We start from the raw sequence: 14,917 nt of genomic DNA on the forward strand, positions 1-14,917 counted from the left end.
TAAGAAGAAAACAAATGGTATCACATAATTACATCTCCTAGAAACCTGCTAACAGTACAACAACTTTTCTCCTGTGGGGATTCTAGTGTAAGATTCACAAAATACTGTACTTAAGTGTGATAAGCACTGCAGGGTGGGAAAAAAAGAAACATTAGAAATATTGATTTTTAAAACATATTTGAAAAATAACATACTTAGGTTAACAACTATAATGTAAGAGTATAAATATTTAATTTTACCAGAGTTACCAAGGAAAATAACACTAACTATAGTAAACATGAAATACCACACATCCTTTTATTTTACAAATGTTGTACAGATATTTGGCTCATAGTCTCACAAATGTACAGAAATCAAAATATAAACTAGGAAACAAAACACTTCAAACTTGCAAACTACAAAATTAGGATGTTTGAACTGATGTCTCTCACATCTAGCTCCCTGCTTCAAAACTAACTGGGTAGTTTTTCATATTTCCAAAATTATTTCAGCAATGGGATAGTCACTGTCTGCTCTCACCAGAGTAACACAATTCCAATGTCTATCCCGCTACGGCTTATGGATGTGGTGCTCAAACCTATCCTCGAATCCTACTTTCTCTCCCTCCACCCTAGCCACTTGGGTTTTAAGGCTATCCTTAATGAAGATGCCTGAGAAATGCGTGTGGATGCACTAGAGAGAGAACATGCAAAAATATTCACACATACTCATTAGGAACACCTTGAAAACTTAACTTGTTTAGTAAGGAAGGACTCGAGGACACATTTGAGCACCGCTGGCTTATGGTATGTGACATTTTCTCTACAAGTATTAAAGTCTCCACTGGTGCTCAGATATCCAAAAACATCAAGGGCATGTGCTGCTTTCTAAAAAAATAGATCACAGGTCTCAGGACACCATAATACAGTTTTTTCCCCAGCTCCACACACAGTAGCCATAAGACAAACTGCATAAGATTAGCTGAAAATATCTTTGTCTTTAATGCAAGTTTATGAATTCCTGTCAGAAAGTAATCTCTGAAACGTGACACTACTAGGACTCACATCAAGAGCACATGATTAATGTCTGGAAAAGAATGCAGCTAGCCCCCTTAACATCAAGCACTATGCTAGAGAGATACATGTTACTGTGTACAAGCACTGTGCACCTATCTTGAAGTGTGAATAACTAAAGAAATTTTAATCGCTCACGTTTTGAAATGCAGAAAAATCAGGTATGCACTGATTGCCTCTCTCACAAATTCCACTTGTCCAACATTACAGTCTGCAACATACAAATGGCACCCTAGAGAGCAACAGAAGGATATTTGGCTTTATTCCCATTCTGTATCTATGAAAATAAAGCTTAGTAAATAGGATCCACACTCAGCTCAAGTAACATTTTGTCAGACCATGGCTATCTCCAATGTTATTATTACACATGCATTATTATAATTATTATGGGCTTAAAATATATAAGAGCAATTTTACAAAATGAGTAGAAAAAGTATGCATTTCAAATATGCGTGTATACTGAAACATACATATGTACTTTCGGGGCAGTATTTTATAAATTGTATGGCCCCCTGCCACACGGTTTATAAAATATTAGCATAAATCCCCGTGAACCCACTTATGCACACAGATGTACTGCAGACAATTTTGAAAGTTGAGCTCACTGTGCATGGCCCATCAAAATTTCTGATATTTCAAAGTGAACAGCAGACCCCTTTTCAGAAGAAAAAAAAAGTGCACTTCCTAACTCAGTGACTGTCTTTATCTTTTTAAACCTTGTATTTCTGCTGCAGGAAAGTAAAGCCACACCGGGATAGGAACGTAGATCATACAATAGCAACTGCATTGTTTGCAGGTAGCAATACCTTTTACTGAGCCAAAATATATATTATGCAAACACACTGTCAAACCTTCCAGGGTTGCCATCTCAACCAAGTCAACCTGAATAAGCTAATTTCTTTGTCTGCAGGGAGCCGTAGTTCTGATTTCCCTACAAAAAATAGAACTGTATCTCCAGGCTTATGATGAGGTTAAAAAAAAAAAAAAAAAGAATGGGATCAACCTGTTAGGGCTGACGTAGGTGAGGCAGTAACCCTATACAGGGACTTTCAAGCTGAAGTAGGGGTGTCTATAATCTCAGCAGTGCATGTGCAACGTCTTTCTACAAGTTTCACACTAGTCAGTAAAAGGAATTAGAGCCTGCAAAAAAGTCCAATTTTCTCCAGGAACTAATATGGCTACTGGCACTCTGCAGTACATTAAAAATGACAACAGATTTACTTAATTGCACTGGTAGAGTGGATACATATGCATCCAACCTCGCCGAAAGAAAAGACATATGAGCTTTTACAATTTTGTTGTACGTAAAAGTGATAAAATCTTCAAGAATAAGACTGAGGAGCTATTTCCTTGTTTCCATGTGCTGATATGCACTGCACGATCACTGGCATCTTTGATCTAGTCTGCACAATTAAGTACTGCAGAAAAAGGGACAAGAGGGACACTTGTAGGCTTTTGGGACAGCATTTATAAGAAGCGTGAGAACAGGAGCGCAGATTGGTGTTCTGTAGAAGAGGCATTTGCCTTTGATAAACATCTCTAGTGGCCTTTCCCGCAGATGTTCATTATAGATGGGACAGGGCAACTGTTAACTGTTTTGCTTATTCAATAGAAAAAAAAAACTGAGCCATTCATGGTCAGGCAGAGAAAAAAAACTACTATGATTTATTTTAGTGGAGGAATGAGTTCCAAGCACAGGATTACCTTATCCCTTATCATCATATTTATTCAGAAGTTTCCAGGAGTTCAAAAGTTCACAGCAGCTATTTATAATGGAATTACTTCTGATGAGAGAGGGAGAGCACTGCTTTTAATCAGCATACAACTAACATCCCCATGCTACAGCAAATCTCACAAATGGTAATAAGCTACAAGTTTACTGTTATTTTGGTATACCAATCAACTCATTTTTATATTTATCCTTGAAAAACCTGACTCGACAGGCTTTGCATTTTCAGATACTAAGGGTGTTTAGTAAATTCTGAGCCAGTACTTGTGTTGAATTGTTACAGTACTTTCAACTTTTGAGTCTGGCAAGCCGGCTTTGATGCCCGAGTTTACAGCTCAATCAGAACCTGTTCCAAATTTCTCACGTCTGTTCTGTGCTGGCAGAATGGGTATCCAACGCCAAGACACCGTAGGCCACATCAATTCTCTCCCTGGGAGCATCTTTTCTTGTTACTGTCAACGCACCTCTGCTTCCCTCTGTACTCTTCTCATCCTCCTCCTCCTCCTCCTTTCAGCTGGAGATATCAATCCCAGTACTGTACTCCAAAGCAACTGTTACCCCATCTGAATACTTCAACCATTCAATCCTCCAGGTCTTAACCCTATCCCCCTTCCCTTCCTTCCCACCTCTTCTCTCCCTTTCTCATGTTCCACAAGGTATGCCCATTATGTTTCCTATAAGCTTGCCTAATTTCATGAGCTCTTTATATCTCATTCCCTCCATCTTCTTGGTTTGATGAAGACTTGCCTTTCCCCTGAGGACTCTGCTTCTGTTGCTGCTCTCTGTCATGGAAGTTATCATCATTTCTCTCATACATCAAACTCAGTAGGCTGTGCTGGTACTATCCTCCCCCTTGAAGTTTTCAAACCCTTCTTCCACCTCAAGCCCATTCCTTTCTTCATCTGGGACCCACTTCATCTGTCTCTTCACCCCAAATTCACTCCCAAATAGCTGTCATTTATTGTCCTCCTCCACCTTTCTTGCTGACTTTGATTCCTGGCTTCCTTCTTCCTCAAACCATCTTTTTTTTTCCTTTACAGTATCTCCATCTGATAATCACCCTTGCCTCCAACCTTCACTGTCTCTTTACCACACTCACTTTACTCCTCAAACTTCCTCCACCTTCCATCCTCCTTCACACTGCCTAGACTATGGCTGATTTCTTTCATGAAAAGATTGACAAGATTAGTTGTGAATTCTCTACCAGACCATCTCCTCTACCTCCACTTCATTCAACTCCCCTTCCTTCAGTGCCTGCCACACTTTCTTCCTTTCTTGTGTAACCCCTGGGCTAGCAGTCCCCAATAGGGCCCCAGGAGCCACACCTCAAACACAGTTTTAGATATTACAGTACTCATGAAGATGTTAAATTCACTCTGAATGTCCATAATTCTCTGCTAGAGAGAAGATTATTTTTCTAGGCCTTGTAGGCAAGCTTAGTTGTCTTTCTAGCATTAGTGTTGCTTACCATTAATTGTAATGATTATCATCCTCTACTAATCTATTGTTCTATGTAAAGCCCCTCCCCTTTTTCGGGCATTCCACTGTTTTATGTAAACCGGAGTGATTTGTATTTCATACAAGAACATCGGTATATAAAAATTAAAAATAAATAAAATAAAATAATGACCTCATGGTTTAGACATGGGGGGGAGTCCAGTGGACTGTTCCCATGGAAAATTATACTAATCTACTCTCAAAATATACCTATAAGTTTTCCCAGTTCTGTTACCACAAAATATTTCAAAATCCAATACAAACCCTCTGTGCTGGTGGGTATATCCTACGTACAAGAGAATTAATTATATACCAGGAAAGTTCAAAATTAGCAAACAAAATCCAACTATTCTCATGTGGGAGACATGTCCAAGTCAGGGACTTTGAACTGTGTCCCAGGGTATTACATACTAATGCATTATTAATATTCTCTATACAGTAATAAGTTTACAACCTTGGGTATCTCTGGCTTGATTTTCTGGCTCAGTGTGTCTTTTTCTCTCATTCACTGTTCTTCTCTCTTTCCTGGTTTTGCTTTTCCTTCTCTCTTTCATGTCTTCTTTCCCTCTCTGTCTATCCCATACCTGGTCCTCTCTTCCTCTCCCTTCATCCTGGGTTTCCTCTCCCTCTTCCTATCCAATGTTATTTGTCCTTCTCCCTACCTCTCCATCCTCAGATCTCTCCCCCTTTTTCAGGTCCCCTTTCTTTCCCTATTCCTGTGTCATTTCTCCATCTTCCTTCCCACAACCTGGTCCTCTCTCTCATTCTCTATCCTGGGTTCCTTCCCTCTTCATTACTCTGCTCCTTATCCAAGGTCCATTCTCCCTTCTTCCACTCACTCAGTCTCTTGTCCTTTCTCTCTTGCTTTTCCTGCCTCTTCCTCATACCCAGTCATCTCTCTCTCTCTCTCTCTCTGTCTGTCTCTCTCAACCTTCCCTGAAATGGCCCAGCTTCTCCTTCTAAAGTCCTCCCCACCCCCGGCTGGTAGGAACAGTAGTGCATAATATATCAGCATCCTGTGCCCTCTCTAAGTATTCACATCCCCTCCTCATCTCCCCCAAAATTCATCACCTTTCGCACTGCCCCATCAAACATTCACCCTACCTTCCCTCACCCCTTTTCAGCATTTACCTCCCCCCACCTGCCTTCCTCTCCCACAGCTCATTGCTGCCAGTTTGGAGCTCTGAGTGACTCCTTTTTTTGAATTCCAAGTCCCTATAGCAAAGACATCTAAGGCCAGGAACAATGACTCTCCAAATAGGCAGAGCCCAGCACAGAAAAGCTCTGTACTCTGGACAACAGACGGGGAGGGGCTGGAGCAGGGAAGAGGTTCTTCTGAGCCATTCACTACAGCTGTGTGAGCTACCTGCTTCTACCCCTCCCCTCCAGTCTTTTTCAGTGCTGTCTGGTTGCCATTGGGGCAGGACAAAGGGAATGGAGCAGCAAGCAAGAGATTTGGAGTACATCCAATAGAATCAGAGCAGGAACCCAGGGAGGATGATCACGCTGAGGCTGACAGCTCCAGGCAAAGGAAGAACTTATCCACAGCACACTGGTTGAGAAACACTGGCTTAGACTACTACAATTTGCCTTTTGTAGGCATCTCACTAAACCATTTTTTCTCCATTGCTAGGACAATTTTGAAGAATATTATTCAGATTCAGTTCAGCAAGAACAACAAAAAAAACTAAAAACAAAAAAGTATTCGAGTGACTGATGATTATCATGTTTTTAAGCACAGAACAGCTTCGTTGATGGATTATCAGATAAGAAACACTGAACCCAGTGTTTTTTGATGGTCGCTTGAATCTGAGGTCTAAATAGTCCACTTAAAAAATTGTATGTAAGAAATATTTTTGTAAGTAAAAACAATATCCAAGCAACTGAACTGCAAGGAATGTGGGGTAGAGAAGAAGCATTATGGGCCATCCTTAAAAAAGATGATGGTGCATTCATTTTTACTGGAGTGGTTTCAGGCCTCCAACTCAAATGGAAGAACTAGACAGAGATCTGGTCGAAGACATCCAAATGGAGGGAAAGAAGGGATACGTGTTGATTATTGGAGATTTCAATCTGCCGGACATAGACTGGAGAATCCCTTCTGTGAAATCTACCAGAAGTACAGAAATAGTGGTTGCCCTTCAAGAGGCTCTGTTCAAACAAATGGTAATGGAACCCACAAGGGAGGGAGTTATACTCGACCTAATGCTCACTAATGAGGATAATGTCTCTAATGTCTGGGTGGGTGCCCACCTGAGCACCAGTGATCATCAAACAGTATGGTTTGAAATCACAAATTGGATACAGAGAGGTCACAAAAAGACTCGAGTTTTGAATTTCAAAAATACATACTTTGTCAAAATGGAGACTTACCTGGAGATAGAACTAGAATATTGGGAGAAAATGAGAGAGGAGAAACAACAGTGGACCAAACCAAAAGGAGTAATTACAAAGGCGACAAATCTATATGTTAGAAAAGTAAACAAAAGTAAAAGAAATAAGAAACCGATCTGGTTCTCAAAAGACATGGCTGATAAAATAAAGGCAAAAAAACAGCGATCAAGGGATGTGAATCGTTTATCTGACGATTGAAAATATCAGACGGCGCAGGCCATCCAGTGCTCCTACCATATGACAGGGGCCGACCTATGGCATCGATAGCCCCTGTCACATGGTAAGGGCAAAGGGCCATCGGCGCCATTTTGTTTACTGGCAGCCAACGGCCCGAGAGCGGGAGATGGCTCATGGGACTCCAACTGGACCACCAGGTACTTTAATAAAGTTTTTTGGGAGGGGTCAAAGGGGGGGGGATTCGAAATAATTAAATTTAAAGGGTCGGGGTGGGTTTGTTTTTTTTTCGGCACGAGACAGACGATTAAAACCGGTAAGAACTACGGGAACGAAGATTTCCCGCAGTTTTTACCTGAACCCGATACCAGAAACGAGTCCGGTACCGATTCACATCCCTAAAAGGATCCTAAAAAGAGGAACACAGGGAAGAATATCTGGTGAAATTGAGGGAGACAAAGAAAGAAATGAAGAAAGCAAAATTCAAGTGGAAGAAAGGATTGCCAAAGAGGTAAAGCAAGGTGACAAAACATTTTTCAGATATATCAAAGAAAGGAGAAAGATCCGAAGTGGTATAGTGAAACTGAAAGGTGAAAAAGATCAATATGTGGACAGAAACAAAGAAATGGCCTAAATATTAAACAAATACTTCAGTTAGGCCTGGAGTAGGACTGTTGCTAGTTGATAAGACTGTAGATTTATTATTATTATTATTTATTTATTTGTTTGTTTTTATATACCGACGTTCACCCATGGGTATCACATCGGTTTACATTATGACTTTTCGACAACAAAGACGGCGGTCATATTATCATTACATTGTAATGTTGTAATATTGCAGCATTGTAAAATAATATTGTAGCACTGTAGAAATTACATTACATCTATGGGTTGTAATGTTGTAGTGTAAAAATTACATCTATGGGTTGCTTTAATAATTATAACATTATAACAATTATAATATTATGACATTGAATAATATTTGCTATTTGGTAACTTTCTATTATCGTTAAAATAGCTAACGTTAATGAGGCCGTATGAATTTTGTTGGAGATGTTATGAGTTCTCTTAGTGTGGGAATAGCGATGGTTGTTTGGTGCTGGATCCCAGAGTGGTGGGTTAATTGTTGTCGGGATAGGCTTTTCGGAAAAGCCAGGTTTTTAGGGCTTTCTTGAAATTTTGTGAAGAGGATTCCGTTCGGAGTTCTGTTGGTAGCTTGTTCCATAATGAGGGGCCTGCTATTGAAATTGTGCGTTCTCGCGTTGAGGAGAGGTGAGCCTGTTTGATGGAGGGGATTGTAAGTAGCCCAGTGTTTTTAGAATGCAGGTTTCTTTGTGAGGTGTAAGGATGAAGGGTGTCCTTTAGCCAGTTAGTCTTTTCAATGTTGATGGATTTGTGCATGAGGGCAAGGGCTTTATATTGAATTCTGTGGGTTATGGGGAGCCAGTGGAGTTCTTTCAGTATGGGGGTGATGTGTGTGGAGTGCTTGCTGTTGTGAGGGATCTGGCTGTTGCATTTTGAAGTAGCTGGAGTGGCTTGAGGGTAGAGGCTGGGAGTCCGAGGAGCATAGAGTTGCAGTAGTCGAGTTTAGGATGAGGGCCTGGAGTATTGAACGGTAGTCTTGAGTGAGTAGTAGGGGTTTGATTTTTTTGAGAACTTGGAGTTTGAAATAGCCCTCTTTTATTATTGCGTTTATGAAGGTTTTCAGGTTGAGCTCGGAGTCTAGTGTGATGCCTAGGTCTCTTGCAGTTGGCTTTTGTTTTGAGTAGAAGAATGGATAAAGGTGAACCGGTAGATATAGTATACTTGGATTTTCAGAAGGCGTTTGACAAAGTTCCTCATGAGAGGCTTCTAGGAAAAGTAAAAAGTCATGGGATAGGTGGCGATGTCCTTTCGTGGATTGCAAACTGGCTAAAAGACAGGAAACAGAGAGTAGGATTAAATGGGCAATTTTCTCAGTGGAAGGGAGTGGACAGTGGAGTGCCTCAGGGATCTGTATTGGGACCCTTACTGTTCAATATATTTATAAATGATCTGGAAAGAAATACGACGAGTGAGATAATCAAATTTGCAGATGACACAAAATTGTGCAGAGTAGTTAAATCACAAGCAGATTGTGATAAATTGCAGGAAGACCTTGTGAGACTGGAAAATTGGGCATCCAAATGGCAGATGAAATTTAATGTGGAAAAGTGCAAGGTGATGCATATAGGGAAAAATAACCCATGCTATAATTACACGATGTTGGGTTCCATATTAGGTGCTACAACCCAAGAAAGAGATCTAGGTGTCATAGTGGATAACACATTGAAATCGTCGGTTCAGTGTGCTGCGGCAGTCAAAAAAGCAAACAGAATGTTGGGAATTATTAGAAAAGGAATGATGAATAAAACGGAAAATGTCATAATGCCTCTGTATCGCTCCATGGTGAGACCGCACCTTGAATACTGTGTACAATTCTGGTCGCCGCATCTCAAAAAAGATATAATTGCGATGGAGAAGGTACAGAGAAGGGCTACCAAAATGATAAGGGGAATGGAACAACTCCCCTATGAGGAAAGACTAAAGAGATTAGGACTTTTCAGCTTGGAGAAGAGACGACTGAGGGGGGATATGATAGAGGTGTTTAAAATCATGAGAGGTCTAGAACGGGTAGATGTGAATCGGTTATTTACTCTTTCAGATAGTAGAAGGACTAGGGGACACTCCATGAAGTTAGCATGGGGCACATTTAAAACTAATCGGAGAAAGTTCTTTTTTACTCAACGCACAATTAAACTCTGGAATTTGTTGCCAGAGAATGTGGTTCGTGCAGGTAGTATAGCTGTGTTTAAAAAAGGATTGGATAAGTTCTTGGAGGAGAAGTCCATTACCTGCTATTAGGTTCACTTAGAGAATAGCCACTGCCATTAGCAATGGTTACATGGAATAGACTTAGTTTTTGGGTACTTGCCAGGTTCTTATGGCCTGGATTGGCCACTGTTGGAAACAGGATGCTGGGCTTGATGGACCCTTGGTCTGACCCAGTATGGCATTTTCTTATGTTCTTATGTTCTTATGTCTTGGATATTCCATGCAGGGGGGGTTAGAGATGTGTAGGATTTCAGTTTTTGAATTATTGAGGGTGAGTGATATTTGTGATAGGAGTTTTTCTATTCGAGCCAGGATAGAGTTCCATTGTAGGAGGGTGTTCTGTAAGTCTTCTTTCGTGGGTAGGAGTATCTGTACGTCATCAGCTTATATAAACTATTGTAGGCCCAGGTCAGTGAGGAGTTTGCATTGTGGGAGCATGTAAATGTTGAATAGGGTGGAGGAAAGTGATGATCCTTGGGGGACGCCGTGTGGGAGGGGGAACTGTTTTGATTCTTTGTTGTTGAAGGTTACTTTGAATGATCTGTTAGGTAGGAGCTGAACCATTTGATTGTGGTACCGTCAAGTCCAATCTCGCTTAGTCTGGTTAGAAGGGTGTTGTGATTGATGGTGTCTAATGCGGCGAATATATCCAGTAGTATAAGAAGGTAGGATTGGTCAGCGCCAAGACCTCTGAGTTCTGAGACAGCAAAGGAAAGTAGTAGGGTCTCCGTGTTGAGTTTTATGCTGAATCCGTGTTGCAATGGGTATAGTATTTTTTGGAATTCTAGGTGTTTGGAAAGTTGATGGTTGACAGATTTTTCCATGATTTTTGCAATGAAGGAGAAGTTTGAAATGGGTCTGAAATTTGTAGGATCACTGGTGTCTAGGTGTGTTTTTTTTAATTATAGGTTTGATGATGGCACATTTAAGGGCTTCGGGGAAGTTTCCTTGTTCTAGGGATATATTGATAATGTCAGCTATGGGTTTGGCTATGATATCTGGTATTAGTTTCAAGGTTAGATGGGGTGGAGTAGACAAAACTCCATTTACAGAAGAGAATGTTTGGAAAGAGCTAGGAAAACTGAAAGTGAACAAGGACATGAAGCCAGATGAGATACATCCCAGGATACTGAAGGAGCTCAGAGCTGTGTCGGCGGGTCCACTGAAGAATCTTCTCCATAGGATTGCTGGTAAAAGGAATGGTGCCGCAAGATTGGAGAAGAGTGGTGGTGGTCCTGCTTCACAAGAGTGGGAGCAGAGAGGAGGCTGGAAACTACAGGCCAGTTAGCCCTGGGAAATTAATGGGGATTCTGCTGAAGGAAAGGATAGTGAACTATCTACAATCCAGTGGGTTGCTTGACTCGAGGCAGCATGGATTCACCAGGGGAAGGTCCTGTCAGACAAATCTGATTGATTTTTTTGATTGGGTCACTAGAGATGGATCGGGGAAGAATGCTGGATGTGATTTACTTGGATATTAGTAAAGCTTTTGATAAGGTTCCACATAGGAGACTCGTGAACAAAATGAGAAGTTTGAGAGTGGGTGCCAAGGTAGCAGCGTGGATTGCAAACTGGTTGACTGATAGGAGTCATCATGTAATGGTAAATGGAACCTACTCTGAAGAAAGAACATTGTTAAGTGTAGTGCATAGGGATTGGTTTTGGGACCAGTTCTGTTCATTATTTTTGTGAGCGACCTGGCGAAAGGGATAGATACTAAGATCTGCAACAGAGTGGACATGCTTGAAGGAGAGAATGAAAAGTGATTTAAGAAAGCTTGTAGTCAAAGATTTGGCAGCTGGGATTCAATGCCAAGAAGTGCAGAGTCATGCATCTGGGATGTGGCAATCCAAAATAGCTGTATGTGATGGGCGGTGAAAGACTAATGTGCACAGACTGGGAGAGGGACCTTGGTGTGATAGTGTCTGATGATCTGAAGGCATTGAAACAATGTGAAAAGGTGATAGCTAAAGCCAGAAGAATAACCAGTAAAAAAAAAGAGGTAATAATGTCCCTATACTGGTCCTTGGTGAGTCTTCACCTGGAGTACTACATTCAGCACTGGTGCCTGTATCTCAAAAAGAATAAAGACAGGATAGAGACAGTCCAAAGAAGAGTGACCAAAATGGTAAGGGGTCAGCATTGGAAGACTTATGAGGAGAGGCTGAAGGATCTGAATATGTGTACCTTGGAAGAGAGGAGGTGCAGAGGAGATAAGATACAGACCTTCAGATACCTGAAAGGTTTTAATGATGCACAATCATCAAACCTTTTCCGTTGGAAAGAAATCAATAGAACTAGAGGTCATGAAATGAAACTCCAGGGAGGACGACTCAGAACCAATGTCAGGAAATATTTCTTCACAGAGAGGTTGGTGAATGCCTGGAATGCCCTTCCGGAGGTGGTGAAGAAGACAACAACAGTGAAGGAATTCAAAGAGGCATAGGATAAACGCTGTGGATCCCTAAAGGCTAGAGGATGGAAATAAAGAAAAGAGTGCATGGGGGTAACTTGGGGTACCTTGCTGGTGTGGCACAACAAATAAGCCTTGATACTGTTAACGTAACTCCTTCATTGCTCTCTGCTTCAATGGCAATGGGAAAAGAGGAATTGGATTCAGACAGCAACCAACAAGGGCTCCAACTTTTACAGTTTGGGGAGCAAATAAACATGGGGGTAACTTGCTGATGCGGCTTTTGCTACCCTTAATCAATAAGCCTGATACGTTTAATGCAGCTCCATCATTGCTCTCTGCTTCCATGGCAAGGGTTAAGGGAAACTGGTTCATATAGCATCCGAGGGCCCTGAACTTTATGGTCTGGGAAACTGATAAGCATGAGGGTAACCTGCACAGTGCAGCAGATACCGGCAAAAGCTTGCTGGGAAGACTGCGTGGATCATTTGGTTCTTTTCTGCCTTCATTTCTATATTTCTATGCAATTCAAAATTTGACTGCGTAACTTATTTTCCTTTGGCACCACTATGACCATGTAACCCCTCTTCTCAAGTTGTCACATTGGATCCCTGTTCATTTCCTCATCCAGTTCAAGCTTCTCTGAGTCACCAATAAATGCATTCACTCTGCAGCTTCACATTAACTAACGTATTTATTTATTGGCATTTGATATTCCACCTTTTAACAAAAATGGTCTCAAGGTGGATTATAATCAATTTAAAAACAGACAAATTGTGATTGAGATAATTTACAGTGCTGTTCATATTTACAGTTGGAAGCACTGGGAATTCAGGGTATATAACTTCCAGTTCTTAATCGGAAGAACAAGGGCTTAGACAGGGGGAAATGGGGGTCTCTGCAGGGAAGACCTGGCTGAAAAGCCATGCTTTAGCTTTTATCCTGAAAGTAAGAAAGCAAGAATTTTCTTTTCTATCCTTTTAGCCTTCCTTGTGAACACCATTCATCAAGCAAGTCACTCTTATTTATGCCCTTCCCTCCACAGCCAATGTCTGAATCTACACTTTCTGCTTGTTGTGCCGGATACCTGGAACAGACTTACTGAGTTGGTGTCTCATGCTCTCTTTCTGGACATATTCAAAGTTAGTTTAAAAACTCACCTTTTTGAAGATGCTTTTAAATACTAACCACTTTTCTACAATAAATATACTTCCCATAGATTTGTCTGTCATGTATATTTGTCTTGACTAAATTGTAAGCTGCTTGGAGCAGACACGGTCCCTTATGTGTATCTGTACAGCACTGTGTAGGTCTAGTAGTGCTTTAGAGATCATAAATTGTAATAGTGCTTGAACTACTAGTCCTTCACTCAAGATGGAGGTAGACTTTCCCCCTTAGTTCAGTCAGGTATCACAGCAATAACGCTCTGGCCCAACGGACACAGACTGTTGGTCTCTTCAGAGTCTGGCACGTGTGCGAACCTGAGTAGCCCTGTAGGTGTTCTTGTTGTGTGCTCACTGGGACTTTCTCCCTTTTAGGAATTGCAAGCAGTGCATCCACAATACTCCCAGTTCTTGCTGGTCCAAGAAGCAGAAATCAGGTCCAGAGACTGAGGTAGGGTTCTTGGAATTATTCCAGAGAGAACTGCTACTAGGCCATTAGGCCAGCCTGCTGATGAACTTCATTATAAGAAAATATACTGTTTAATAGTTCTGCAGTAACATGCACACATTTCACATGCATGAACACACAAAAACATAAGGTGTGCCATGCTGTAAAACCAAAGATCCATTGAGCTCACCAGCCTGTTTCCAACAGTGGCCAATCCAGATCACAAGTAACTGACAAATCCCAAAGAGTAGATTAAATCCCTGTTGATTACTCCCAGGGATAAGTGGTGGCTTTCCCAAGCCTACTTAGGTCATAATTGTCTATGGACTTTACCCCCAGGACCTTGTGCAAACCCCTTTTAAACCTAGCTATTCAGCAACAAATTCCACAGCTCAATTGCGCATTGAGGATTAAAAAATACTTTCTTCGATTTGTTTTAAATCTGCTACCTGTTACTTTCATGGTGTGTCCCCTAGTCTTAAGTACTATTTAAAAGTATAAATAATCCTCTCCTATTTAACTGTTCCATCCCACTCATGATTTTATAGCATATCCTTTCTGTCACTTCTTCTCCAAGCTAAGGAACCCTAACCTGTTTAACCTTTCTTCATAAGGGAACTGTTCCATCCCTTTTATCATTTTTGTTGCACCTTCTCTATACCTTTTCTAGTTCTACTAGATCTTTGTTGAGATGGGGTGACTAGAACTGCACACACTTCTCAAGATATGGTTGCATCATGGATCGATATAGAGGCTCTGCTTCGTTGCTGAATAATTCCTAAAATTCTACTTGCTTTTTTGACCACTGTTACATACTAAGCTGAGGATTTCAACATAATGTCCACAATGATTCCAAGATCCTTTCCCTAAATGGTGACCCTAACATGGAACCCGGCATTGTGTATCTATAGTTAGGATTATTTTTCTCTTTGTGCATATCTTGCATATAAGCATAAACAGTGGTAACTTGTTTGTGGGATACAAGGAGGGTAATTTTCAAAGGGACTTCTTGAGGTAAAGTAATGTTTTACCCACAGAATTGCCCCTCAGAAAACCATGTGATCGCCAGCCATATAAAATAAAATGCATACCCACTGTATGCACGTAATTTTATACACAAAAGGGCAAGGTGCTTCAGAGGTTGGGTCAAAACAGGGTTAGGACTCACATGCATACCTTTTCATTTTAAAAAAG

General features: G+C 41.0%; 1 protein-coding gene across 5 annotated transcripts in view; it reads right to left on the bottom strand.

Annotated features, from left to right (window-relative positions):
- The window catches only part of SNCAIP (synuclein alpha interacting protein), a 320,048-nt gene that overhangs the window by 188,590 nt on the left and 116,541 nt on the right, over window positions 1–14,917 (bottom strand). The gene's annotated exons all lie outside the window — the stretch shown is intronic.

The sequence above is a fragment of the Rhinatrema bivittatum genome, chromosome 1 (genome assembly GCF_901001135.1).
Source record: "Rhinatrema bivittatum chromosome 1, aRhiBiv1.1, whole genome shotgun sequence".
Lineage (NCBI taxonomy): Eukaryota > Metazoa > Chordata > Amphibia > Gymnophiona > Rhinatrematidae > Rhinatrema > Rhinatrema bivittatum.